General features: G+C 36.7%; 1 long non-coding RNA gene across 1 annotated transcript in view; it reads left to right on the plus strand.

Moving 5' to 3' along the window:
* Nucleotides 1–25,690, plus strand: part of LOC109445101 (uncharacterized) — a 220,119-nt gene extending 194,429 nt beyond the window's left edge. Inside the window, exons 8-12 of the long non-coding RNA XR_016019633.1 lie at nucleotides 9,949–10,109; nucleotides 13,248–13,363; nucleotides 17,124–17,267; nucleotides 20,753–20,839; nucleotides 22,361–25,690. This is a non-coding gene — a long non-coding RNA (uncharacterized LOC109445101). The remainder of the gene's footprint in view (nucleotides 1–9,948; nucleotides 10,110–13,247; nucleotides 13,364–17,123; nucleotides 17,268–20,752; nucleotides 20,840–22,360) is intronic.
* The last annotated feature ends 833 nt before the right edge of the window (nucleotides 25,691–26,523 follow it).

The following is a 26,523-nucleotide window of genomic DNA, read 5'->3' on the forward strand; positions in this document are numbered from 1 at the left end:
TATAAGTTTAGTAGTCTGAGTGAAAAATAAAAGAAAAATATGAACAATCATATGGTACTTTAGGGTTCTGATTACCTATAGAAAGAAAAGGTAAAAAGAAGAATTGTCTCATTTCTAAACATGTAAGAGTGGCTCTGTCCAGCCACTCTTACAGATACATGGGAACGTCAAATTATTTTTTGCCCAACATCTTTACATCTGCTTTTTAAAAACTCTACAACTTACCCATTATTATTTTTCTTATTTTATAGAGGTTTTAAGAATTTACCCATTCATTGAACAAATTCAATGTTTACTATTCTTTCTTCCATCTCAGATCTTCTTTGTATGGTCATTCTCCTTCATCCTGAAATATATTATAGCCTATTTAAAGCAAACGCTTGAGTCTGTTGCAGGTAATTTTCCCCCTATTAATTTATCTCGAATATAATAAAGAATTTAATTCCAGTTTTTGAAAGATACTTTTTCTGAGTATCAATTCAAGGTTGACAGTTATTTTCTCTCTTAACTCAGAGAATACCCTTCCATTGTCTCCTGTAAGCCATTGCTGATATTGGGAAGTTTGCTTTAAGTCTGTCATTTCTTTCTATTGTTTTCCTCTGTGGCTGGTGTTTAGTAGTTCCATTTTGTCTTCAGTGTTCTGAAGTTGTACTCTCATGTGTTTATGCAAGAATTTATTTATTCTTCATCCTGTATCAGAAAATTGAGGTCTTCCATTAGGTCTAAAAATTTCTTAGGCATTATCTCTGAAAATATTGTCTCCCTTTTATTTTCTTTATTTTCTTCCTGAAACTCATAGAAGTTATGCATGAATTATTTGCATTCCATTCTCCCATATCTCTTAATGCCATTTTCATATTTTCCATTTTCTGACTCTCTGGAAAACTAGAATATTGTGAAATCAATCTTGTAGTTTATTAATTCTATTCTCAACTACATTTTGTTTGCTCTTTAATAATGTAGTATGTTTCTGACATCAACAATTATGTATGTATATATTCATTTATAAAAATTCTATGTGTTCTTTTTTAAAATCTCTAGTCATTTTTAAATAGGATGGTATTACTGGTCATCTTTTATTATTTAAAAATTTTCACATATTCTTATTTTATATTATGTTTCTGATTATTTAATATCCAAAGTCCTTACAGATCTAATCTTTTAAAAAATTTTCATTGTTGTTTATTTGTGCTAACTCTCATTTATTGTGTCTTATTTGCTTGTGGATTTAGTGATCTGTAAATGTAACATAGCAACAGAATGGAAGTCTATTTATATACACACATATATTTCATACAATAAAAAGAGAAAAAAAAGATGTTTTGAATTTCCTTTAATAATTTGTTATATAAGGAGTATATGGTAACTTAAGTTATCCAACCCTTGATTTCATATAAACCCTTTCTTCTTTGTTGGTATTTTTTGGGTTTACTTTGTGGCTGGTATTGTAATAATGTTGGAGGATGGTAGGACTAAGGTTATATTCTTTGCTTTTCAGGGTCTTGTTTACAAGACAGTGATAAATAACTAGACAATTTCTAGCTTGAGTGATAAATTCCTTGGTACAAGTACTATGAGATGCTGGGTGATATAGGACCATATGAGAGATGCCACTAATCCAAATTAATATAGGCAGTGAAGTTTCCTAAGCTTCATGCTAAAGAAGAGTCCGCCAAGTGGTAATGTAGAGAAGAAGATATCTCATAGTTGCCCACAGATTAGAATTTCATAAACACTGCCCTAGTAAATTGTTAAGAGATTCACTGAAAAAAGTTATTTTCTGGAATTGTCTGTTTCTCCTCCATCCACACCATTGCAATATTTCTTTCTCTATAAGCATTCATCTTCAGAAATACTTTAAAATATTTTAGTTTATCTTACATTTGTGAGAAGCAATGCAATACATTTCAGTACACTGGAATCTCCACATGTCCCTAGCTGTTCCATAAAGCTACCACAAAGTAAAGATACTAAAAGGACTTTAGTAACTCAATATCTATAAATGGAATTGACAGTCAAAATTCAATTACAAAACCGTTTTTTTTAAGCAACACAAAGCACTCACATATGTAGATTTTGTTGAGTGCTCTGAATAAAATAAACAGTGGGCTGACCTATGGTGGTATTCTTTTGATAGTATGGTCATGGAAAATCTTCCTGATGATGTTTTCTTTAACCTGAGACCTGAAAGAAGGAAAGTTAGCTAGTTGGTGATGTGGAGAGCTGTGGAGAGCAGGAATCCAGGATAGTGCAAAGGCTCTGGAATAGAAACATTTTACCATATTTTAGGGACTCCACCAAAATTACTGTGTCTGCTGGGTGGAGTGAGAGGAGGATTAGTGTGATATGAGATGTGAGGAATAAGCGTGCATTATGTTGGGCCCTCCAAGAAGATGACGCCAAGATGGAATTAAAGATACAGGATTTCTTGGGGAAATGTGATAGATGTATTAGGAAATATGAAAGAGACGAGAGGAGCAGGAGTAGGCAGAAAGAAGCTTCAGACCATGATGCAGATCTGATACCTGTGAAGGAGTCTGGGGAGAAAAGAGGACTGAGTAAGAAACAGTCCTAAGGAGCTCTCTGTCAGGTTGATGGAGACGACAAAGTTGCAGATCAGAGGAAACACATGTTTCAAGGGAACAGACCTGAGTTAATACTTTTGCTGTGTTCAGTCACCGGCTGGGGGCAGCGTGCAGACAGCACGGTCTCGGGGAAAACATGGTGGGAGATGATGCAAAGAGGCAGTAGCTACGCTTGTCACACAGCTGTGCTCACTGCAGCAAGAGATTTGAGCAGTGCATTCTCATGGCCGCCAGGGTCCACTCTTTGCTATATATTCGATGTATGTTCATAGATTTTTCGAATCCCTGGAATTAACACCAAGTGCTAGCTGATTAAAGGGAGGGTAGTTCGTTTCTGTCTGGGTTTTCTTATTGTTGGCTCCTTTCCTTATCACTGTTCTAAATTCTTCTCTTCAAATATTTTGGTATACATGAGCGCGTCACAGATTTTAGGAAATAAAACAATTATTTCTCTAAGTTTTAGTACTTACTGGAAACTGAGAGTAGTGCGATTTGTCTTATTCCCAGCATCTATGACATGATTAAAGGGATTTTGTGAGTAATTGAAAATAAGCAGTAAATATTAAATAGCATTTTAAGACTTCCTAAAATACTCTATGTAATTGTTCCCTGACTGCTGATTAAGGAACAAATAGGAAAAAAGGCTGGCTTAAAACATTCTAGCTAATAAAAAATTGTAATAGGGCCTGGTTTTCATTCTTTTAGCTAGCTCTTGGGAACAAGTGTACTGTTTTAATTATTGATGAAATGATCTCTACATCGAGAAGAGTTAAAACAAAGTTTTCAAAGCCACAGGGGAAATTACAGTCTTCTAAACCCAATGCAGTTATAAAGCTATTTATTATCACTGGAATGAACAATAACATAAACATCTTTGATAAGCAAAAGTCCTCCCACACTCAAGAAGGTTAAATTTTTCAGAAGTTTACATGAAATGTCACAGACTCAGTCATGAATAAAATTAAAGTTGTACTGTCAGACTGGAACTATTTCAATATCTCTTGTTACAGACATTTATGAAAATGCTCTGTGTTTTGTATAAAAAATATTTGACTTAACCCACACATGGACACACATGGGAAGTTTATGTGAAGCAACAAGCAGAGTTGTCTGGATGCGACTCTGGGAGCTTATGGTGGGTTGCCTGAACAATAAACCAGGAGGGACTGGAACCATGTCAGAGAACAGGGGCTTTGGTAGGGTGATGTCAATGTCGCCAGGAGATGGGCATCTAGATTCCAAGACAGCTCCTGTTAAAAGTTACCATTCCAAATCTAGACTCTCTGGCACCAAGCAGCTTGTATATTCCCTCACTGACAAAGCTACTTTCTCACGGATGCCTTTATAAACGTAACCTTTATAGATGGAGACCTGAAGGATGAAGCGGGTTCCTCCAACTGAAATGTGGGCGGCAGCAGCAGTGCCCTGTCTCTGACATGCTTTCCTTGGGATGACTGTGGAAGAGGGAAAGCTGTGCCTTCACTCTTCTTATGGCTGACCTGGTCTTAGAAGTTTTTTCTTTTTTTTTTTTTAATGAAGCTTATTGTTTTACCTATGTTAATGTTGTGCAACTAGTCTTGAACCCTACTACACCACACCACAGGGGACACCTAGATGACACTCACCTAGACATGATAATATATTTTTAAAAAATCAATAATCTGGGCGGACAGGTGGCTCAGTTGGATAGAGCACGAGCTCTGGGTCACAGGGTTGCCGGTTCGATTCCCACATGGGCCAGTGAGCTGCGCTGCACCCCCTTCTTCCACCCCCCCGCAACTAGAATGAAGTCAATGAGGTTCCACTCAGCTCCCCTGTGGCCAGATGACTCAGTTGATTGGAGCGTGTCCTCTCAACCACAAGGTTGCCGGTTCAACTCCTGCAAGGGATGGTGGGCTGTGCCCCCTGCAACTAGCAATGGCAACTTGACCTGGAGCTGGGCTGCTCCCTCCACAACTAAGATTGAAAGGGCAACAATTTGACTTGGAAAAATCCTAGAAGTATACACTGTTCCCCAATAAAGTCCTACTCCCCTTCCCCAATTAAAAAAAGAAATCTTAAAAAAAAATCAATAATCTGCCCTCAGTGGATCAAATCTTAAAAGCCTTCTCAATATTCCTTTACTATATTACTACACTTCAATAAAATTGTATCCCCATTCTCATATACAGATCACAGATTCACAAACAAGACATACATCTTAGCCAAAATAAGAACAGTGTAATAAAAGTCTGTGTCTGGAATTAGGCATTTCCCCCATAACAAGATTATCTTTGCCTCATACATATGAGTACTTATGATATTGGAAATATTTCATTCTCAACTTTTACAATTATAGGCCTAATGGAAGATTTCAGATCCACTTAGAATTAATTAATTAAACGGAATTAATTCAGTTCTCAATCCTAAACAATACTTAATTCAGTTATATGAAATCAAGTTCCTTAAACATTAATTATAAAAAATAAACAGGGAAGTAAATCTGCTTCATAAACTTCTACATGATACAATAAACTCAATGTAAAAGACATGTGGGCCATCATTACCTTTTGTTATCATTTTTATTATAGACATTGGAGGGTTAACTAAATTATAAGCTTGCATTATAGTCATAACCTTTAGTTCAGAGGAAGTGTTATAGTCCTAACTCTTGGCTGGGACAATGCTGAGCTTAGAACCTCAGTTTCCAAGACAAACAGCAGTAGAAGTCATTGTCTCCCAAGAGACATGGTGAATGGGATAGAAGCAATGAGATTATCACATATCACTGATTGCACTACTGGACCAGATAGCTGGAGAACTACTTTACTCTGGTCTACATCCTACTACTCTCAAAAGTTTTTCCTAATCCACCTTTGGTGTTTTTGTATTTCCCCTGGTCTTACTGATGTGTGCCTGTGACTCTCTCTTGTACCACATTTCCCAGTCTATGTTGAAGGAAATTTCATTCTTTGTGTTATTGAGGCCAAAGATGTGAAGTCAGGTTTGACATCTTTTTCTCTCATAGAAAATCTGTCAGCAAATCATAGCAAATCGTATTGGCTCTACCTAGATAACGCGTCCCATCATTCCACCTACAATTTTGGCCCAAACCACTACATCCCTTGCCTGGATTATTGCAATAACCTCATACGTAAATGTTCTTTATCTTTCTACTTTTGCCTTTATCCTTCTACCAAAGTAAGCTTGATTCAATTTATTCTTTTAAACATAAATCAGATCACATGGTACCTTTGCTCAGAACTCTACAATGATTTCCAACTTCATTTTTATCCACTTCAAGAATAAAAACCAAGACCACATGACATATATGTTCTAGTCTATTTTTTTTTTTTTTCACCTAATTTCTTCTGTTTTCCATGTTTGACAAGGGCCTTCTTGCTGTTCCTTAAGTAGTTCAGGCATGCTTATGCCTTTGGGCCTTTGTTTTAGCTATCCATCTCTCTAGAAAACTTTTTTGCCCAGATATCTATGGGGCTAATACACATCCTTTTTGTCTTTGTTCAAATGCTACCTTCTTAGCTAGGTACACCTTAACTGTTTTATTTAAAATCAATTCCCCAACCTTCTTTCTGGTACTCTGAATCCCTCTTACATGGCTCTACTTTTTCATTTTCTCATAGGACTTCATAATAATAATGTAAAATTTATTAAATTATTACATTTATTATTTATGGTTTGTTTCCCTAACCTTCTCAACAACATAGAATGTTATATGTACAAGGACAGGGATATCTGTAGGCTTTATTCACTGACATATAGTAGAGGCTCCAAAAATATTTGTTAGATTAAATAGAATTCAAAGTAGGCTTGAGTCAATCTCAACCCAGGTTGTAAGTGCAAAGGTTGGAACCATAATACATAGCATTGAGTTTGTATCTCTATGAAGATATCTAACTCACCTTGAAAAATACATTTTCTTTCTTAAGAGATACATAAATATTATAGGGAAGGAGCATGAGGACTATTTTTACAGAAGAAGGAACTAGGAGGTTGGATTCCAAGCCTGCTGCCTACGTGCTCCACAACACAGAACTCACGAACACGTTAATCAGTCATGCAGAACAAACTATCCAAAGACTAGAGATTCCATTGTGGCCTTACAGGTAGTTAAGCCCACTGCAAATAAAACACAGGTTCTGGTTTTAGGCACAAGAGTTAAAAATAAACCTGCCTCTGGGTGATGAACACACAATGTGACATATAGATGATGTATTACAGAATTGTACACTTGAAACCTATGTAATTTTACTAATGATTGTCACCCCAATACATTTTTAATTAAAAAAACAAATGAAAAAAACCAAACCTGCCCCTATTCCTCTTGTAGCTTACAGATGTTAAAGATAAACTTACCATTGTTCTTCTTTCCCCCATGCCAATAAATTTTCCATGGAAACAGAAAACACTTAGAAACCCTAGCCTGGGGCATGGAGAGAATCTCTCTTCCACTAGCGGTTATAGATGGTTATAGATCGTCACTCTGTCTGTGGGGTGGTCTTTCTTTTCTCAGTTACTTTCTGCTAAATAAACTTAACTTTTACTTTAAACTCCATATGGGCTCATGCTTGAATTCTTTCCTACAGGAAGCCAAGACCCTCTTTTCCTGTAATATAATATGCAAAAGGATTTAGTTTCTCTCTATTTAGGCATATCTGTCCAGTGTTGATAATGGTAAAAGTAAAGACGAGCTTATAAGACAAATTTTAGAGAGATAATTAGTGTTATTTTTTTTAAAAAAATTCTTGATAATATATCAAGAAGGACTTGGCATTAGTAATGATAAAAGGGTATAATCTTTTCCTTTGGATGGGTCACAGATTTTTAATAAGTATCTGTGACATTGTGAATAGCAATAAGAAATATGTAATTGGTCTTTGTCTGGTTTTAGGCACAGAGCTCCTAAATCCCTTGGCATTTCCTAAGTGAGGAGACCTATAAATGTGTCTTTTGTTATGTTCATGAGGTTACTTGTGGACCTCTTTAGATGGAAGCTGGTTGCCAGGGGAGTCAACCCTGTGATAAGAGGGTTGGAAATTTCAGTCCCATCCTCTGACCTCTGACCTTTGGGGAGAGGGATTGAGTTTAAATCACCATGGCTAATTATTTAATCAATCATGTCTATGTATGAAGCCTCTATAAAAACCCAAAAGATTGGGGATCAGAGAGCTTCTGGGTTGGTGAAGACATGGAGATTTGGGGAGAGTAGTATTCTGGAGAGGGATTGGAAGCTCCAAGCTATTTCTCCATATTTTGTCCATATTTTGTCCATATTTTGTGCATATCCTATGCATTTCTCCATATTTTGTCCTATGCATTTCTATGTATGCAAAGGGTATACATCTGGCTGTTCCTGAATTATACCCTTTTATAACAAACTGGTCATCTAGTAAGTAAAATGTTTCTCTGAGTTCTATGTACTGCTCTAGAAAATTAATTGGATACATAGAGGGGTTGTGGAAATATCAGATTGACAGCCAGTGGGTTCTAGAAGCACAAGTAGCAACCTGGGTCTGAAGTGGGGGTGAGAGGGTTGTCTTCTAGGACTGAGACCTTAACCTTACTTAACCTGTGGACTCTGTCACTAGGGTAGATAGTGTCAGAATTGAGTCAGAACTGAGTTGAGTTTTTAAGTTACCCTACTGGTGTCCAAGAATGCTTGGTGGTATGTAGAGAAAAAACCCTACCTCACAGTGGAATTGGGTCTGGAAGACAAAAGAGTATCTAATAACTATTTTAAAATATACTTTAATTTTCAAATTGGTAATAATTTTACATTTTAAAAATCAAAATTATGTACAAAGGCATACTTTGAGAAGTCTCAATCTCTGTGTTCCTGTCACCTATATATATTTCACTCTCTATATAAATTTATTTATTAGTTCCTTATACATCCTCTGACATTCCCTCAGGCCATTATTAAGCAAATAAAAATAATACAGATTCCTAATTATCTCTTTCCTGCATATACAATGTTTTGCAACTTGCTTTCCTCATTTAACAGTATATTCTGAATATCTGCATATTAGTACATAAAAAACCTAGCCGCACAGTATACTATGGAGACTATACCAAAGTTATATTAAACATGCTAAAGTGTAAGTCTTGTCAAGCCAACATAAAATTCACATTTTAAGTAACTGATTTTGACTGTCAAGCTAAAGAACATCAAAGAAAAACATCATGGAAATTGGAAACTTGCTCATTATTGTACATTGCCTAGAGTTATATATAGGTACCTATTTTTACATTATTCAAGACTACAGGTAAGATAAATGACAGTGTTATGACAGCTATGCAGAATATGTATTACGCTTCTTTGGAAAGACTTTCTCTTTTAAGGAACATGCCTTTTATTGTGTGATTATAAATTGAACACTGATTCACAGCTCTTGGCTTTCATATCTTTACTTCTCAGTTTTTGACATTTTGTGATATCTTCGCTATGTTCTTCTTTAGGGGAAATGATCTATAAATTGCTCTATTGACATTTTGGCATACTGACAGCCCCTTTAAAATTACTGGGTTCCATTATACAATTCTAACACTGCAAAATAATTGTTTTTAGAAGAGGGTCAAAGCTAGCAATACCTAAAAACATGTGCAAATGGACTTATTTGGTGTCATATGTCAAAGTTTCAAATTTGTCCTTTGATGGAAGAGAGGCAACTACCATTTTAGACTTTTTAAGAAAACACTATTGATCTTGGCTTTTCTTTAATTCTTCAGCTACCTTAGCTGAAGTTGTTTTGACCAACACCACATTTAGCAACACAATTCAGAAACTGCCCTCATTCATATTTTCACAAAAGGCAATTTGACTCCTATAAAAAATACAAATGTGAATGTCAATAATGATTTAGGCCTGGGTGGTGAACATACAGTTCAGTGGTCTCAATAGTAGACAGAGGTTCGCTCTACAAGATGGAACAAGGAAGATGCACTCTTTTCACAGTGAGATTGTGGGATTTCTCCGGGGGAATGCCATCTTGTCTGCTCAATTCAACTACTGATTGAGGTCTGGGGCAGGTGTGGAAGGCATGGTCCTGACATCCACACAGACGTGCTCCAGAAATTGTAGAGGTTGCCCATTTATGATTTGCTTCTAAAGTTGTAGGCCCACCATTCCTGCTGAATGGTTAAAAATAATGATAAAAAAGGGCAAAATGTACAGACCCCCTCACCCCACTCTCTTCACCAGAATCTCCATAATATGTCCTGTCTAAAAGAGAGTAAAGGGGACAATAATAAGCTCACGTGTGCTTTTGCTTTTGTAACAAGAAAAGAAAGAGGAATAATATTACCCATGTTTGAGGTTTATTTATCTAACCTAAACTCATTTATTTTATCCTATCTTGATCAGATAACATTCCTGGAAGAATTTTAGAGATGGAAGCAACTTCATTCATATTTTCAATGGCATTTAAATTATCTTCCCAAATTGGATCTGTTCTACTTTTTTTCTGAAGTGCCAAGATGCAGAGAAAAATCTTAATTTTAACTGGAAATTCAGATCAGAAGCAGGTAAGTTTCCAATGTAAGATATGCATGGTAATATCATTACTTAGAAATGTTAAATGCTAATTTCCTCTCAGTTTTTGAAAGGCAAAGCTATAGGTCATATTATTATATATCCAAGAAAGCTATCAATAGGTTTTAAACTATAGAAGCTTGAATTTTTATGAGATACCAAATTAGTAAAATTTGAAAGAGTGCCATATAAACAGTAATATATTTATACTTTGTAAGCAAAATCTAAAAGAAAATAAACCCTGTTCCTTATTATGCCACACCTCCCAATAATATAAGGCACAGTAAGTTTTATTCTGAGTTGGGCAGACAGAAATTGAAGTATTTGGAAAAGTGGCATGATATGATTTATACAAATATTTTTTCAAAAATTCAACTGCTGCAATAGGGATATTAAACATCTGCTAGAGACTTAACACACAGTGTGCCCAATAGATTATTTATCTCAAAATGAAAAACCAATAAATCAGAATCCCATAAGAGCCCCGAAGCTATTTTATAATCTTTATTCATCCATGGTTGCCTCCTATTCTAATTATGTGAATAGAAGTATACTGAGAGGGTGAGTGAAGTAATAGATGGCTATTCAAAAAGACAATTTTTATTAAGGTACTCTCTTAATTGTTATAAAATTGCCTGATCAGGGAATTACAGAACAAAAAGAAGATAAATGTCCTGGAAATGAGAAAAGTGTGTAGCCTATTCAAAAGAGAATGAATGGATGGTAAACGGAAGTACACCTAACATACATATAAAACAACAAATGAGCCTTTGGTAGGCCTCTTCTAAACACCATATCATATGAAGACACACACGTTCCTCCTGTCACTCTCTAGATTATCAATTAGTGTTCTGGTTTGCTTTTTTCAGTGCACCCTTTTGCTACCTGAAATTAATTAATTTATTTTCTTTCTATTCACTAGAATATAAGTTTTAAGGAAATCAGAACATGATCTATTTTGCATAGTTGTATTTTATATCTAGAACATTTCTCGACATCTGATAAACACTTACAAATGCTTAGTTGATATTTACCTCCTTAAAGGTCCTATCACCAGATGCAATCACCTTGCAGGGGAAGGGCTTCAACATATGAATTTGAGGATGATACAACTGAGTCCATAGCAGGCTGTCAGAGGGTCTACTTTCCATCATGACCTTGGAGCTTGGGCTTCTGTGATGTCTCATCCAGATCCTACAGTGTCACTTATACTAGCACTCTATTTCAAATGGATAGAAAGAGAAACCACAAGATCCCATTGCATAGCCAGTCCAGTGATATTAGGCTGGATGCAATTTTTGCCCATATGACTTGTGCCTGAGCATGAGAATTATACAGCAGAGACCCTAAACATCAGCGGTGTGAGCAGCCAAAGCTGAATGTGAATGAGGAAGGCAACAGGGGATTAATGAGGTTTACCTTCCTTTCATCCATGTACCATGATGCTATGGAGAAGTAGTGTGTGCGAGGGGGTGTTGTTTGTTTGTTTTATTTTTTGTTACTCTGTTTTGTTTTTAGCAATATCTTCTTCTTGTATATTTGCCCTTGGAGTGGTCTTGTTGGAAGTGATAATGCTGTCGTACTGTGTACGATATATTACGCTGGAGGGGATGGGTTGGATTTCTGCTAAAGGAAGTAATGTGTTGGGAGCAGAAATGCCCATGAGCATAGGTGTGGTGATCTTCAGTGCTGAGGTTACACACAGATATTAAGCAGCTCTTTCATCAAATTGAGAGGTTAATAGGCAAAGCTAGGTATGGACATCTAGAGTCTCCTGTTGGACGCCATTGCCACCTGGACGTAGAACGGGCTTCTTCCTACTGCTGGGGGAAGCTGGCAGATCAGGCTTTCCACTAGGCTTTCGCTGATATCACCCTGGCTGGGTGGGGGACCTCATTACTGCTCCTCATTACTGTCTCTCTGATATTGTATTGGGTGGTTTTGTTGCCACTGAATGTTGGAGGAAGCCCTGACTCTCCAGTACACTGCCTCTGACACCACCCCAGTAAAGAGGGGGAGCGGTGGAAGTCCACTGATGCCATGGGAGTGAGGAGATCTGCTTACCACCTGGTGGGGATGGATGTCCTGGCTTCCACTTGACCTTCTCTGACACCATTTTGACTGGGCACTGAGGCACTTCATCAGTGCCTGGCAAGAATGGAAGACTAGCCTTTCCTCTCAACCTTTCCTGGTCGAGGTGGGAGTGTGGCTGCAGCTTTTTACTTTGTGTTTGGCAAAGCCGAGCGATTAGCTAAAAGTTTTCTGTCTTGCTAGGATGCCTTTTCCTGTTTTTTACTAGTGAGAACAGGCTTTTATTTATTTATTTATTTATTTATTTTTCCTTAGACCATTGGCAATTTCAGGCTGTCAACTTCTCTAATACTTAGACTGGGATACACAAGACAAAAAGAAAGCCCAAGGAACTCATCAGCATGTCATTTCATTCCTCAGGCTCTGAGGTCTCTAGGTGGTCTGTCTCCTTGGCTTCACCTTCCAGAGTGTTCTTATGTTCGTTTTATGTATAATATCCAGGGTTTTTAGTTGTACTTAAGAGGAGGAATAGGGAAAAGTATATCTACTGAGTCATCCCCAAAATTGAGCCCAGAAACTCAATTTTTGTTTCAATCCACTTATATTTTCTTATTTTCACATAATACTGCATTATTCTTCTATGGGAATGAGATGTGCAACTCCCATAAAACTGTATTGTGAAAGAAGTAAAAGTATTGCCATAAAAGGGCAAAGAACATTTTATAGAATATAAAAAAAATGGCTATGAGAGAATGAAACATAGTTTTCACCATGACAAGTTGGTTCTTTGAGGCTTATGTGGTTGATGTCTCAGAATGCAATTCTTTTTTTCTTTCTGAAAGTTATCAGGACAAGGTCCAAATATAACTTTTACGTGTCAGGCTGGCTATATAAAGATTTAAATGTGAAAACTCTAAAACCTCATGTTCTTTTCAATTTTACGTTAATGCAGTAGCAACATACAAGTTCCTTGCCAAGCCTTTTAGAAAACAGATTCCTGCAGATAGAGCCTGACAATGTCAAGGACCCAGGAAATGAGACAATTAACAGCATCATCAATCATTAAGATGGGATTCTGATGCCGTACATTTTTTCACCAGAAACTCCTTAACATTTATTATGATAAGAACTGCTGTCAGGAAATGAGAATGTTTGGGCACTTAGGTTCCCACTGTGGAGAAGATGCAGCAAACGAGAGAATGAAGGTGGGTAGAAGGTAAGATGGTGCAATGGTTAGTGTGGTCGCTGGATGGAAATTTCCTTTGCTTGGATCCTAGCTCCTGTCACTGACTCTGAAGTCAGGGGTTTTACCTAATCACTAAGAGCCTTGATTTCTTTATTTGTAAAATGGGATTATTATAGTACCCACCTCAGAGTGTCTTACGTTGTAAATGAAAGAATATATCTAAAGGTTTTAGTCAACTTGACATTACTACCTTTCCTACCAAGGTTGGGGGAAGGGGTTACCACCATTCTTTAGGATGGAAATGAACTGTTTTTTTAAACGTATACTGTGACAACCAATATTCTAGGCATGCCAGTTTTACATATGATATTTTCTTTATCCATTCATCTCTCAGTTAACACTTAGGGTGCTTACAGGTCTTGACTATTGTAAATAAAAGCTGAACTCATAGAAACAGAGAGTAGAATGGTGGTTTCCAGGGGCAGGGGTGGGGGTATGGTAAATGGGGAGATGTTGGTCAAAGGGCACAACTTTCAGTTATAATAAAAACAGGTTCTGGGAATCTAATGTACAGCATGCTGATTATATTTTAACAACAGTGTATTGTATACTTGAAAGTTGCTAAGAGAGTAGATCTTAAATGTTCTTCACACACGCATGTGAGGTGACGGATATGTTAACTACAGGTATTATGTTGTACAACAATTCTCTAAAACGTACTCATCTTGCACAACTAAAACTTTATACCTACTGAAGAACTCCCCCTTTCCTTCTCCTCTGGCCCCTGACAACCACCATTCTACTCTCTGCTTCTGTGAGTTTGACTGTTTCAGGTCCTCGTATAAGTGGAATCAGTATTTGTCTTTCTGCTATTAGCTTATTTCACTTAACATTCTGTCCTCCAGGTTCATCCATGTTGTCGCCTATGCCAGGATCTTTTCTTTCTTAAGGCAGAATATTCCATTGCGTAAAGAGTACACCACTTTTCAGATGTGGGAAAATAAAGAGGATGATAACCCCTAGGTGAGGGGGTAAAATGACATAGAAGGGAAATGGGTGAAATTAAGAGGCAATGAAATGTGGCGGGATCAAAAATGAATGAAATGGGAGATGGATGAAAAAAGTATAGATTTTAAGTAATCACAGCATAATTGGATTTATGTAGATTTCAAAAGAAAACAAATGCATAAAATGTGGTATAGAAATTTAAATAGTGGCATAGAACATGCACTTAAAATATGTCAGGGTGAAGGACAAAAAAATAAAAATAGAAAAATACTAGTTATGGAGTGCGAACAATGGAAGAGCAACAATATAGCTATAACTGGTCTTTGAGAAAGATCAGAGAAGAATGCTACAAAAGCAGATAATTTTTTTATAATTTATGGAGAAATTAGTGGAAAGTTTCTTCTCTCCCCCAATAATTATTATAAACTTCAAAACATCCTCATTTCAAGATGGAGTTTAAATTCATTTTTAAGGCAGAATAAATATACTAAATGACTTGAACTGAATACCAAAATCTGGCAACAGAAACACAAAATGAAATGTCAAGGATATATGCTAAGAAAATACATATATATTCCAATAAAAAATAATAGCAGAGTTACTACAATAATAAAATAACATATCATTCCAGCAATAGTTACTTTGCTTGTTCAAGACCAATTTTTCCAATCAAGAACAATTCGAAAATCTAGAAGAAAACCTGAAATGCTTGCAGTCAAGGGAAATCTTGAGGGGCCAGAATTGTGCAATGAAAGGTGACCCAAGGGATAAGCGTGGTATTTGGCACTGCTTTTCTTCTCGAGGAATTTGCTTTGTGAGATTAGCAACTGAGAGATGGAGAATGCGGACAGGCTTTGAGCAGCCTTATGAGGCTCGTAGGAAAAATAGGAGGTCCAAAGTTGTTAAGTAGGATGATGTGATAAAGATGTCAGGCTTTCATAGGGACTCCTGAGGGGTTGTGCACTGAGAATAATGGAAAAACAGAAACAGAACAGTCCTCAAGACTGAAATTACTGTCCAAGTCCCTTCAATCACTGGTTAAATTAGGTTTATGTGTTCCTACCCTTACTGTACTAGGTTTTCGGAAACAAATGGAAATCTTGGTTGAAGGAAAGTAATATCCATAGCTTCAATTTGTTTGTACAATTTTTTCATAAATATGATGTGGCATTCAATAAAAAATGATCAGACATGCAAAAAAAAAAAAAAAGGAAAAAGAAAAAGGAAAACAAAAGAAAATTAGTCTTATTCTGGTCCCCATTCACTGGTCACTATGAAGCTGGGCCACCCAAATTTTTTGAGAGTGATTTGCAAGGAATAACTGACTGACAGCATCCATCAGTCACACCTTTAGAGCCACTGAGGTGTCACATCAAGGCCACACTTTCCCCAGGCTGTTCCCAGCATTAACTGAGAATGGCAGATGTATCAGAACTGGGTGGGACATTTCTGTTTAATGCACAGGACAATTTTGCACCAATTTTTTTTCAAAGTCAAGAACTAATGGATGAACAGAATTTTCCTAGGTACAAAAGGGAAATATTGCATTATTATCCAGTTAGTCATCTTATAGTAAGCACTTCTTCACACAATGTTTTTGTGACAAAAACCTGAACCTCCCAATTTCCTGAAAGAGTATGTGACCATATTCTTTTATTTTTATAGTGTTTTTCCTGCAAACTTTACTTGCTACTGCTTATAGGGACAAACACTAAAGGTGGGCATGTATATGAAGGTGATTGGAAGGAAACTGAAGATGTAGAAATCAAAAAATATATATTCAATTGACCATTCTAAATAGGGTTTCTAAATGTGAAAATTTTTTTGTAATTATGGAGCAAAAGTGGCTATCATCTCTCCAACAAAATTGTGAGATGTCAGCAATTCAAAAGTATTGAATTTTGATGATTCAAGTACAAGGAGAAGAGTTTGAAGTGAGCATACCCTAGAACCTATTAGAGATGCATTTTAAATCTGAAATATCTATAAGATGGATATATTCCAATTAATAAGCATTAATTGCATTGAAATCATCTTCTTAAAACCAAGATAATGTAGAATAAAACTTTGGATGTCATGATTAATTTTATTACAATTTCAGTAAAGTTAACTATCCCTTTATTCTTACTTCTATAAATTATTCATGAAATAACTTAAAATATAAAAACAAAAGGTCCTTTGGATCCAAGTGGTGAATGTTGATGGCTATTTTTACCGGTATAATTGAAGGGTTAAGACATCCAACTGCATTTAACTAATTACCCTACTCTCAGTTACAGCGTTTCTTCCAAGGACCCGCTCCATCAAAATTATGTTCCATTTCCAAGCAGGCTAAAATAGCTCTCATTAAGTTTGGATAAAATGTAGTATGGAATATTCACATTCTGATAATTCTCAGTGAATTTATTCTATTTCTGATCTTAACTACAGAATATCAGATATCCTACTGGCACATTCCAGCCAAATTTAGAAATCTTACTGGTTCCCATGAATAGGTGACAGATGACATAGTCAAGGATGACAGGAAATTTCCTTGGTATTCATGGTGCATTCAGGAACGTATTTATAAGACCTGACATTTCAATTTATATGGGAGAGAAATATCTTCATTTTTGTGTGCATATCCAAAACTTGAATACTGAATAAATCTTTTAATTCATCTCTGAATGAATCTTTGAACACACACACACACACACACACACACACACACACACACACACAGAGTGGTGATTGGAACATAGCTCTGTAATTTAATAAAGAGCTTCTGTTTTTGTCTTTCTAGCAGTGGTGAGCTACCTTGTTAAGACCAGTTTTCCAGCCAAGAACAATGAGAAAATTTAGGGGGAAATTTGAAAAAGAAAACAAAGTCTGAAATCAAGCCCAGACTTGAGAGGCAAAGATCTTGGAGCATGGTGAATCCCAGCGTGTGAGTGAGACACAATTTACCAAAATTAACACAGGTCTTATATCTAGATAGAAATTGAATTAGTAACTAAACATTTTCCCATACACAAAAAAAGTCAGACCTAGATTACTTCACTGATAAATTTTATAAAACTTTTGAAGTATAAAATAATATCCAAATTATAATTCCTTCAGAATATGGAATAGGAGAGGCATTCTTTACTTATTTTATGAGAACAACATAAACTTGTGATCAAACCTATAAAGGACATTTCTAGGAAAGCAAAATATAGATTAATATCCCTCATGAATATTGACACAAAAATCCTCAACAAAATACAGAGGGTGCCAAAAAAAATGTAAACACATTTTAAGAAAGGAAAAAACTGTGTTAAAATTACACTGATGGTAACCACTTTGAGCACCTCTTGTAATGCAGAAGTCAAACATGACTTGTATTCATTTCTTGTTATCGGTATATATTGAGTATTACAACTTTAATACAGTTTTTTCCTTTCTTAAAATGTGTATGTATTTTTTTGGCACCCTCTGTATAAGCACATCAAGTACAGTGATATATAAAAAATTACTAATGTAATATGACCAAGTAAATAGGGACTTTCCTAAAATTAAAGTTTTATTTTACATTCAAACATCAATGATTGAATTCCAGTTTCCACTTGGGAATGCAGGAAGCCCAAAAGAATGTTGTTTCCATCCTTATAAAAACAAAACCAAAAATCTGGACAGGCTGATAGACTATGATTTTTCTTGAACCTATCTGAGAGCTGAGATTTGGAGAACTAGCAAGACCCAAATCTAAGGAGAGGCAGAAGCCTGCAGGCAGACATGGGGGGCAAATCCCTGATAACCTTGAGCAGGTGCAGCTAGACACCAGCAAGAATTCAGCTAGAGTAGTTTACCTGGAGGCCTGGTGTGCGATGACAGGAGCCTCTAAGGACTAAAGCTATAACAGGAGTGTACAAGTGGTCCTCAGCAACAATCATGAGAAAACGTCCCCTCAGGGTGCAGTCTGGGGGAGAACAATAGTTGCCGCAAAAGTGCCATAAAATCCCACTGATAATCTTCTCCCCTATGTCAAAAATGACTCTGTCAGTGGACAATTTCTTAGCCTCCTGTGGTCTCTTAAAAGTGGAATGTGGTAAACAGGAGAGATTTTTATCTTTCTCTAGTTTCTCTGAAATTTGTGGCTGTGTCCCTGTGCTGATAATGACTGCATGACATTAAGTTGTTAATCCCATGATTCTTCTTACTGGAAACTTCCTGACGAAAGTCTTACCTCCGCCAAGAGGAATATTGCACCAGGAGGAAACACCAGCACTGGTTAATTCAGACTAGTTAGTATAAATCGAGGGAAATCTACTCTCCTATGGTATTTGCCAATTATTACTTATAATTTCTGTGTTCTTTCAACAAGTATTTATTTAGTGTTACTTATGTGGGGGATTACATAGTGGAGGTTCATGAAACATATATTTATTGGGGGACAGAATTTACCAAATAATGAAAAGAATAAGTTCATCATACCTGAAATTAGTGTTAAAGGGGAGACCATTCTTTGATAGCTTATTACAAAAGACTCTGATCGGGACTGGGATGTCACAGAGGGCTTCCCTGAGAAACAGTGTCAGCTGAGATGAAAAGAATAAACAGAGGCTAGATGGGGAGCAGGACTGGTTGTGAAGTGTTCTTTATAGAAGATGTCCAAGGCGGGTACAGATGCCTGGGCCACAAGATCAAAACGCTGGAAGAAGGCAGGTGACTAGAACCTAGAGGGCAAAAGTTGAGAAGGCTGTGATAAGCCAAGAAGAGAGAGAACCTGCCCTGTAGAAACCCAGGGGTTCTGTGAAAGAACTTGGTCATTGTCCCAAAGATAAATGAAAAGGTACTGGAGGGTTTTAAGTTAGGAAAAGCTGGGCACAGCTTTGCATGTAGCCTAGCTCCTTCTAGCGGCCATGATGGGAACAGCTGTGAGCTGAACCAATGAAGAGGACAGAACCGTTAGGATACTCCTGCAGTTAACCCAGGCTTGACATCATGGAGACTTGGAGCATGTGTCCCGGTTGTGGCTATTGTTGTCCGTTGGCTTGTTTGTTTGATTGAATATCACATATCCAGATGATTCACCTTTTTTTCTATTTCAAGAGAAAGAAATATGCAAAGGAATAAAGGTGATGTACAACAGGAGTGAGAGTTTGGCTGTGACTAGCTAGTTACCCAATATTTCCAGTTATGATAATCCCAAGAACGGTAATTTTAATAAAACATTGCTTTTTCTTAAGGGAACTTGTAAGCATTCATTTTATTATCAGAGCAAAGATAGTTGACCCTCTAAGACTGAAATAGAGTCATGAGATACACCTAGTAAGTTCTTCAGAACTAACTGCCCTTTGCACACTAAAAAGTGGTCCACACTGTGATATAGTAGCTTAGGCAATGGCATTATAATTAAAGTGTTGAGCTCTAGAAATCTCAAGCCTCAGCCCAGATAACAGGCACTATGTGGAGTGAGCTGTTCAATACAGCGCTCGGGAAACACCGTACGTGGGAAAATGATGGAGCCTCTTAGTTATCTTTATTTTTAAAGACTCATTTGCTACATTTAAATTTCTAGAAAAAATTATCCATCCTCAATCTCTTGTTTTTATTTTTCTCTAAGGAAAGAACCTTGGAATTGTAGGGGAAAAAATAAGCAAACAAACAAAAGACTCTCTGCTAAGATATTAGTAGACATTTTCTGAAGACTGATTGCCAGACTTTTATTGGCACCCACCTGAGAGTTGAAACTGGCTTTTCTTACCATTCTCCAGAAAGAAATCTTCCAGTTTTGTTTACAGTTTAGAGAATGTAACTAGTCAACACAATTTAAATGAAAACTATCCCACTTTTTCCTTCCTTAATCCTTAGAATTTGTGCTAAAAATTTTATGGCATTATAGATGCTTTTTTCTCTCCTATTACATTTCTTTTAAAATATCTCTCAATCTACTTTAATTTTTTAAAATCTGTCCTGAAATATGTATTTTTGAGAAAATGTCTTGATTTTAAAAACAATAAATACCAGAATAATTTTATGTTGTGTATTCAAAAGTACTCTGCAGCAAAAATCAATTCTCTCAAATACAGCTCCTGCTAAGAATGAATTCAAACATAGCAGCACTCTTGTTCTTTCAAGGAGCTTGGTAATTAGTTCTTGTCTAAATGTCTTATTTTCATTGTTTCTTCAAAAGCTCTGGTCCAGATGCCACCCTTGGTCTGCGGAATCAAAATCTTTGATGTTAGGGCTTTTATTTCAAAACACCTACAGGTGATTTTGCTGGGCTCTCCTGGTTAAGAACTACTTTAGAAACTTAAATTCAGTTTTTGGTATCCTTTGAGGGGGGAATGTTGTTTTATATGCCAACCAGCTAGTTTACCTAATGACACTTTGTAAAGTCATTAACAACCTTATTTGTAAAAGTCACTTCTGTTTTTACTCATTTTGCAGTGACCACATGGAGCTGCTCATGTGACAAACAGCTTGAATATGTGTCAACACCAGCAATTCAATATTCTGTCCTTGTGATTTTTGATGGTAGGTCAATTTACTTGTTTTTGTTTAGTTTGGTTTCTCTCTGCAGTATGTGATTCAAAATGGTATCTAACTGTTCCTCAGTTTCGGCAGTTCAGAGGGCTGGCTGCCTATCTATTTGAGGTGCCCACTAAGACTTCTGAAAGCTAATTAGACATAAGCCATGGAGCCAATTTTAAGTCATTTCACATCAAGCATATTCTCAAATTTTAGGATACTCTTTTCACAGTGGTAGAAGTCCTAAAATTGGCTGTCTCAAGGTGTTCTGATTGCACTTTGGGTATAACCACACATTTAGATTTTAAATCAGACCATCCCAAATATGACTTCCAAGTTTTGTGAACATCTATCCAACCATTTTTGTGGAATGCTATAAGACAAACAATTCAAAAACTTTATTTCTGTAAACTAGACAATAGAGTTATTAATGACCAGGGCAATGAAAGGATAAAAGAGTGTTTGAGAAAGACTATCTTAGAGGTAACAGGCAAGATCATTGGTATTTGGAACAGACAGTAATCAGGGAACATAGAACAATAATTTAGGTGTGATTTCAAGCAGACAAACAGATTAGGGAAGGTGAAAATGTGAATCCTAGGTGGCTGAACCCAGCTAGAGGCTGGGAAGGAGCGTATTCTGGAGGACAGAATACAACATGCAAAAGTTTGGGCAAAAATATAGTTATAGTTCTCTTGTGTTGAACTCTACCACATGAAACAACCTCAGCGACATGCACAGTAGGTACTACCTGACCTATTGTATATGTCAGGAAACTGAGGCACTTGAGAAGATAACTGACTGACACAAGAACACAAAGCTGGTTACGTATCAGCAAAGTCAGAATTGGAATCTAAATCTCTTGATTCTTTCTACTCTTTCTGTTGTGCTGCCATTCAAGGAAGCAGCTGAAATTAAGTCACTACAGGTCTTTCAAGAACAAAGGCAGATGAAGCATAGCAACAGGAAAGCCGTATCAAGAAAGAAACTGGCATGAGTAGAGGGTGTCATCAACTGATAGGAGAATGCTGGATTCAACAAATAGACCCAATGATAGCAGGACAATAAAAGTAATATTATGATTATTAGAAGGTAGGATTCTTTTAGCTTCCCACGATTTATATTAATGGATAATATATGCTGATTCCTATAGGCACTGGCTGGAGAATATGAAAATTTCTAAGCCTCTTCCAGTTTATTATTATTATTATTATTACACTAAAAAGTAGAAACCTGGATGGCAGGGTGGTGCAGAATCTTTCAACATGCAAAGTTAGACTTGTAGCTGAGGAGAGGCTTAGGAACTAACTTTTCCAGTAAAATAAAGTGTGAAGGATGGTATTTGAATGAAGCCAAAGGATGAAGTTTCCAGAAATAGATAAGGGAAAGTCTTTAGAAAGCAATGAAACATGACTATGGGGTGAGGAAGATGAAAGATATTTTATGATATGATATTTTATCTAACATTCTCTTTATAATTATTTTTATTGGGCATTGCAAAACACACTCCTTTCCTCTAATTTTCAGGAGACCACACATTCTGGAGTCTATGTCTGTGGAAATCCAGTAAAAAGAAGACTTTCCCTATCTCTGGCAGCATGGTACAGAAGAGGGACACTGTTATTGGATGGTGAGATAATCCCTTTACTGAACTAAATAAAATAAAGAATGTCTGGAGGTTAAAAGGAGTAAACTGTGGGTATCCTTAACCATGCTGGCTTTGCTGTCCTCTGAGTGTTCCTGGAAATGGCAAGCACAAATTCTGATAGCAGCGGAAAGGATTTCTTTGAGGATGAATTAGATGAAGAAAATGTGACTCTCACATCGGTTCCAGTTAATGAGGAAGCTAATGAAGAACACCAAATAGAACCAAGCGTTTCTTCACCCTCAGAAGCCAACCTGAAGACTCCTAGGACAGATGGTAAAGTTTATCTTGCTTAAAGGAATGAACAGCTCAAAGCTTACCCCAAACCAATCCTCTCATTGGCAACCAGTTTGCTTCCAATTAATAAAGTGGTTGGGACACTTTGCAGAACTGGTGCCAACAATTTAATTTGAGTACCAATGGCAAGAAGATAAAGGTTTATCTGAGGCTCAAGTAACAAGCTTACTGTGAAGAGAAACAAGTGAGTGAAGAGTATGGAGACAGTGTAAAGAATATTCCTGAAACACCACAGGAGGCCACATTGCAGTGAAGTTCAAAGGAAAGCAAGATGGTGGCTAAGGAAGCAAGGAGTCAGAAAAGCTATAAAATGAGTGAAAGAAAGGAAACGACCAATAGAGAGGACTTGCCCTTACTGCCAACATAACTTCCTGAGCTGACCAATAACTTCAGCTCAGGAGGTGATGTTGTCAATAAGGGTAAGAAATCTGCAAGAGCTGTTCAACCTAAGGCTGTGAACTCATGTTCCATTCCTACTTCTGCTGAGAACTTTCTGCTGCAAACCTCTGGTGTCAGGTGGCGTGTGGTCCATGGAAGACCTCTCTTGGCAGAACCAAAGTGTTGGGTTCACTTGCAGTTCTATGCAGGTCAGCCCTGGCTGCCTCTCTTTCTGTCACTGGCCTGCACTTTCCCATACCCAGACCTACCATGTTTCCCCAAAAATAAGACCTAGCTGGACAATCAGCTCTAATGTGTCTTTTGGAGCAAAAATTAATATAAGACCTAGTATTATATTATAATTATATTATATTATGTGATGTGATATGACATGACATGACTATATTATATTATATTACATTACATTATATTATATTAATTATATTTTATTATATAAGACCTGGTCTTATATTATGGTAAAATAAGACTGGGTCTTATATTACTTTTTGCTCCAAAAGACGCATTAGAGCTGATTGTCCAGCTAGGTCTTATTTTCGAGGAAACACAGTAGAAGATAATGTAATATGTTGTGCCTTGAATATGTTAAGAGGAATAAGAGGATGATGGGGAAGGACAAGCAATCTGGTTTGAACACACCCACATCATTCCTTCTGGATGGGCCATGTCTTAATTAAGAATACATGGTGGACACCTCACAGCTGATTTGATTTGCATGCCAACAACTTGCATGCCAACGATTGCTCTGTCTTGACCATCCTCAGTGTTGCCTGATGCACTGAATACAGGTGTGAATGTCTAGATTCTGCACCTGAGGTTTGCCAAAAAGTGACTGCCACGGCTGCTTCAGGTATTTAGCTATATAGAATATAATTTGGTTTTGTTTTAATTAATAGATTATTTTAAAGCAGTTTTAGACTTTCAGAAAAAAATTGAGCAGAAACTAGAGTTCCCAAATACTGCTCCCTGCACTCCCTTGTTTTCCCTGCTATCACATACATAATGACATATCCACCATTGTAGTGTCATACAAAATAGTTTCACTGCCTAAAAATTGTGTGCTCCACCCATTCAACACTCCCTCCATCCAACCCCTGACCACTAATACTTTTTCTATATCCATAGCTTTGCCTTTTCCAGAGTGTCATTCAGTTGGTGTCACACTGTTGCCTTTTCAGATTGACTTCTTTCTCAGCAATATAAATTTAGGATTCCTTAATGTCTTTTCATGGCTTGATAGCCCACTTCTTTTTAGCGCTGCATACTCCATTGTCTAGATAATTTGTTATATACAAACCATAATATGTTTATACAATCACATGTTGAAGGACATCTTGGTTGTTTCCAAGTCATGGCAATTATGAATAAAAATGCTATAAACAAACACAAAAAATTGTGTGGTTTATTCCTGGGAAGGATCTTTAAAAACAGGAGCTATCCCCTCCCACAGACGCTCTTTCTCTCTAAACTCTTTTCTCTACTGCTAGTTATAATAGAAGATCACACTGTAAATTGTATAATGACTTCTTGTCTTAACAATAACATTTATTTAAAAATCTCAATATGTAGACCTTTGTCACTTTAACCAAACCCTGCCTGTACATTATAATCACTTGGGTAGCTTTTAAAATATATGATGCTTAGCCTTACTAAAAGATTCTAATGTAGTTGATTTGTAACTAATTTCGTTACCTCTTATAGAGATTTAGATTTGGGGAAGATCAAGTCAGGAGAACATGCACAGAGTGTGAAACTATAGTGAGAAATGCTCAAAGCAAAGAATATTTGAAAATATTCAAAGTGAGGGGTGGAAAGAGCTTCTTTTTAATTCAGACACACTAAAATTAAAAAGGAAAGAAAGCAAATCCAGAAGAGGTCAGCTTATGATATAACCTCTGGATGAAGGGTGAAGAGTGATGAGAAGGGCATAGTGTCAGATGCTGCTAGGGGTTAACTCAAGGACAAATCCCCTGGATTTAGTGAGCAGTAGGTCACAGAGAGTTTTAGACAGAGGGAGCTATGTAGGTTTTGGTGGGGAGATTCAAGGAGAAAGTGAGCAGGATTGTTAAGAAAGAGAATGGGTGGGGAAGGTGGTAAAGAGTGGACACGGGTGAAGAGGACATCATCAGTGAGTTTTATATTTGAAGGGAAGTGGGCCACTGAGAGTATTTGAGAGCATATGGGAAGTAGCACTTGAAAAGAATTTGAAAAATAATTTAGAGCAAAGGGATATTTTGAGAAATGACAATGCTGAGAAAGCATGAGCTGCAGAGTCCTGGAGAAAAGAGTACAAGGTCCAGAATCAGATTGTTCAGTTTGACACCATTTTGTGACTGCCACATAAGATGCGATTTTGTGTGATCAAAATGTGTGGTTTTGATTAAATTCCTTAACCTCCTATGAGTCAATTTTTGCTTCTATAAAATGGACATACTGACAGTATCTTAAGTGGTTATTGTGAAGAATATATGAGTAAATACAAATACAGATTTTAAAGCAGTGTCACTTTGTTATTATTACTTATATCTTTGACCCACGCTAGCTTTTGTTCAAAGAAAAGAACACATAAAAATCATCCCTACTATTCCTAGGAAGATTTTTCTGAAGAGAAAACTAGGGTAGTGGGAGTTTCCGTAAATTAAAACTGGTCATTGAGTGAATGAGGGGTAAAGCCAGGCTAGTGGAAAAACCAAGTGCCTATGAAAAGGTAAAAATATTCTCTTCACTGTAAAGTTGAATAGCTTTTGAAAATGATGGCTGCGTGAAATCATTTCCTTCCTTCAATAACTACTTTGCTTCCTTTAATTCAGATTCAGTTATTACCCTGTAAGTATAATGATCTTTAAAATATAGAGCATCTCACACAAAGGCCAAGCAAAGGGACCTGATGCCATTAATGGTTTCAGTATAAGGCAGAAAGCTGGGATTACAGAGGCTACTTTCCCCCTATTTTGATAGCAGTCTATTAACACTTTGCACCTTTCTCAATCTCACAGGCAAACCTTTTATTTACTTTTTTTCCAAGTAATAACTTAGGGTATTAGATGTGAGGGCCACTACTTTCCCACTGTGGGTGTTCTGATATCACACAGACTGTTCATTACCTCTCACTTCTATTTTTGCTGGACCCCAGTGATGTTATTTCCCTGATGACTCCTCCAGTGGCCATCTCTAGGTAGTTACCAAGCAGGACTAATTACAACACATTCCTTTCCTACTGTCAGAGATCATTCCTATTTCTGTTATATAGCAAATAATAAAACCTTGCATTCATATAATAGTTATAATGCTTCCTTCCAAGGTTTTTATTATAATTTAAAACCCAAAATGTCCATCAAGATGAATCTGTTTA

The sequence above is a fragment of the Rhinolophus sinicus genome, chromosome 17 (assembly GCF_057876585.1).
Source record: "Rhinolophus sinicus isolate RSI-liver-muscle chromosome 17, RSI-T2T, whole genome shotgun sequence".
NCBI lineage: Eukaryota > Metazoa > Chordata > Mammalia > Chiroptera > Rhinolophidae > Rhinolophus > Rhinolophus sinicus.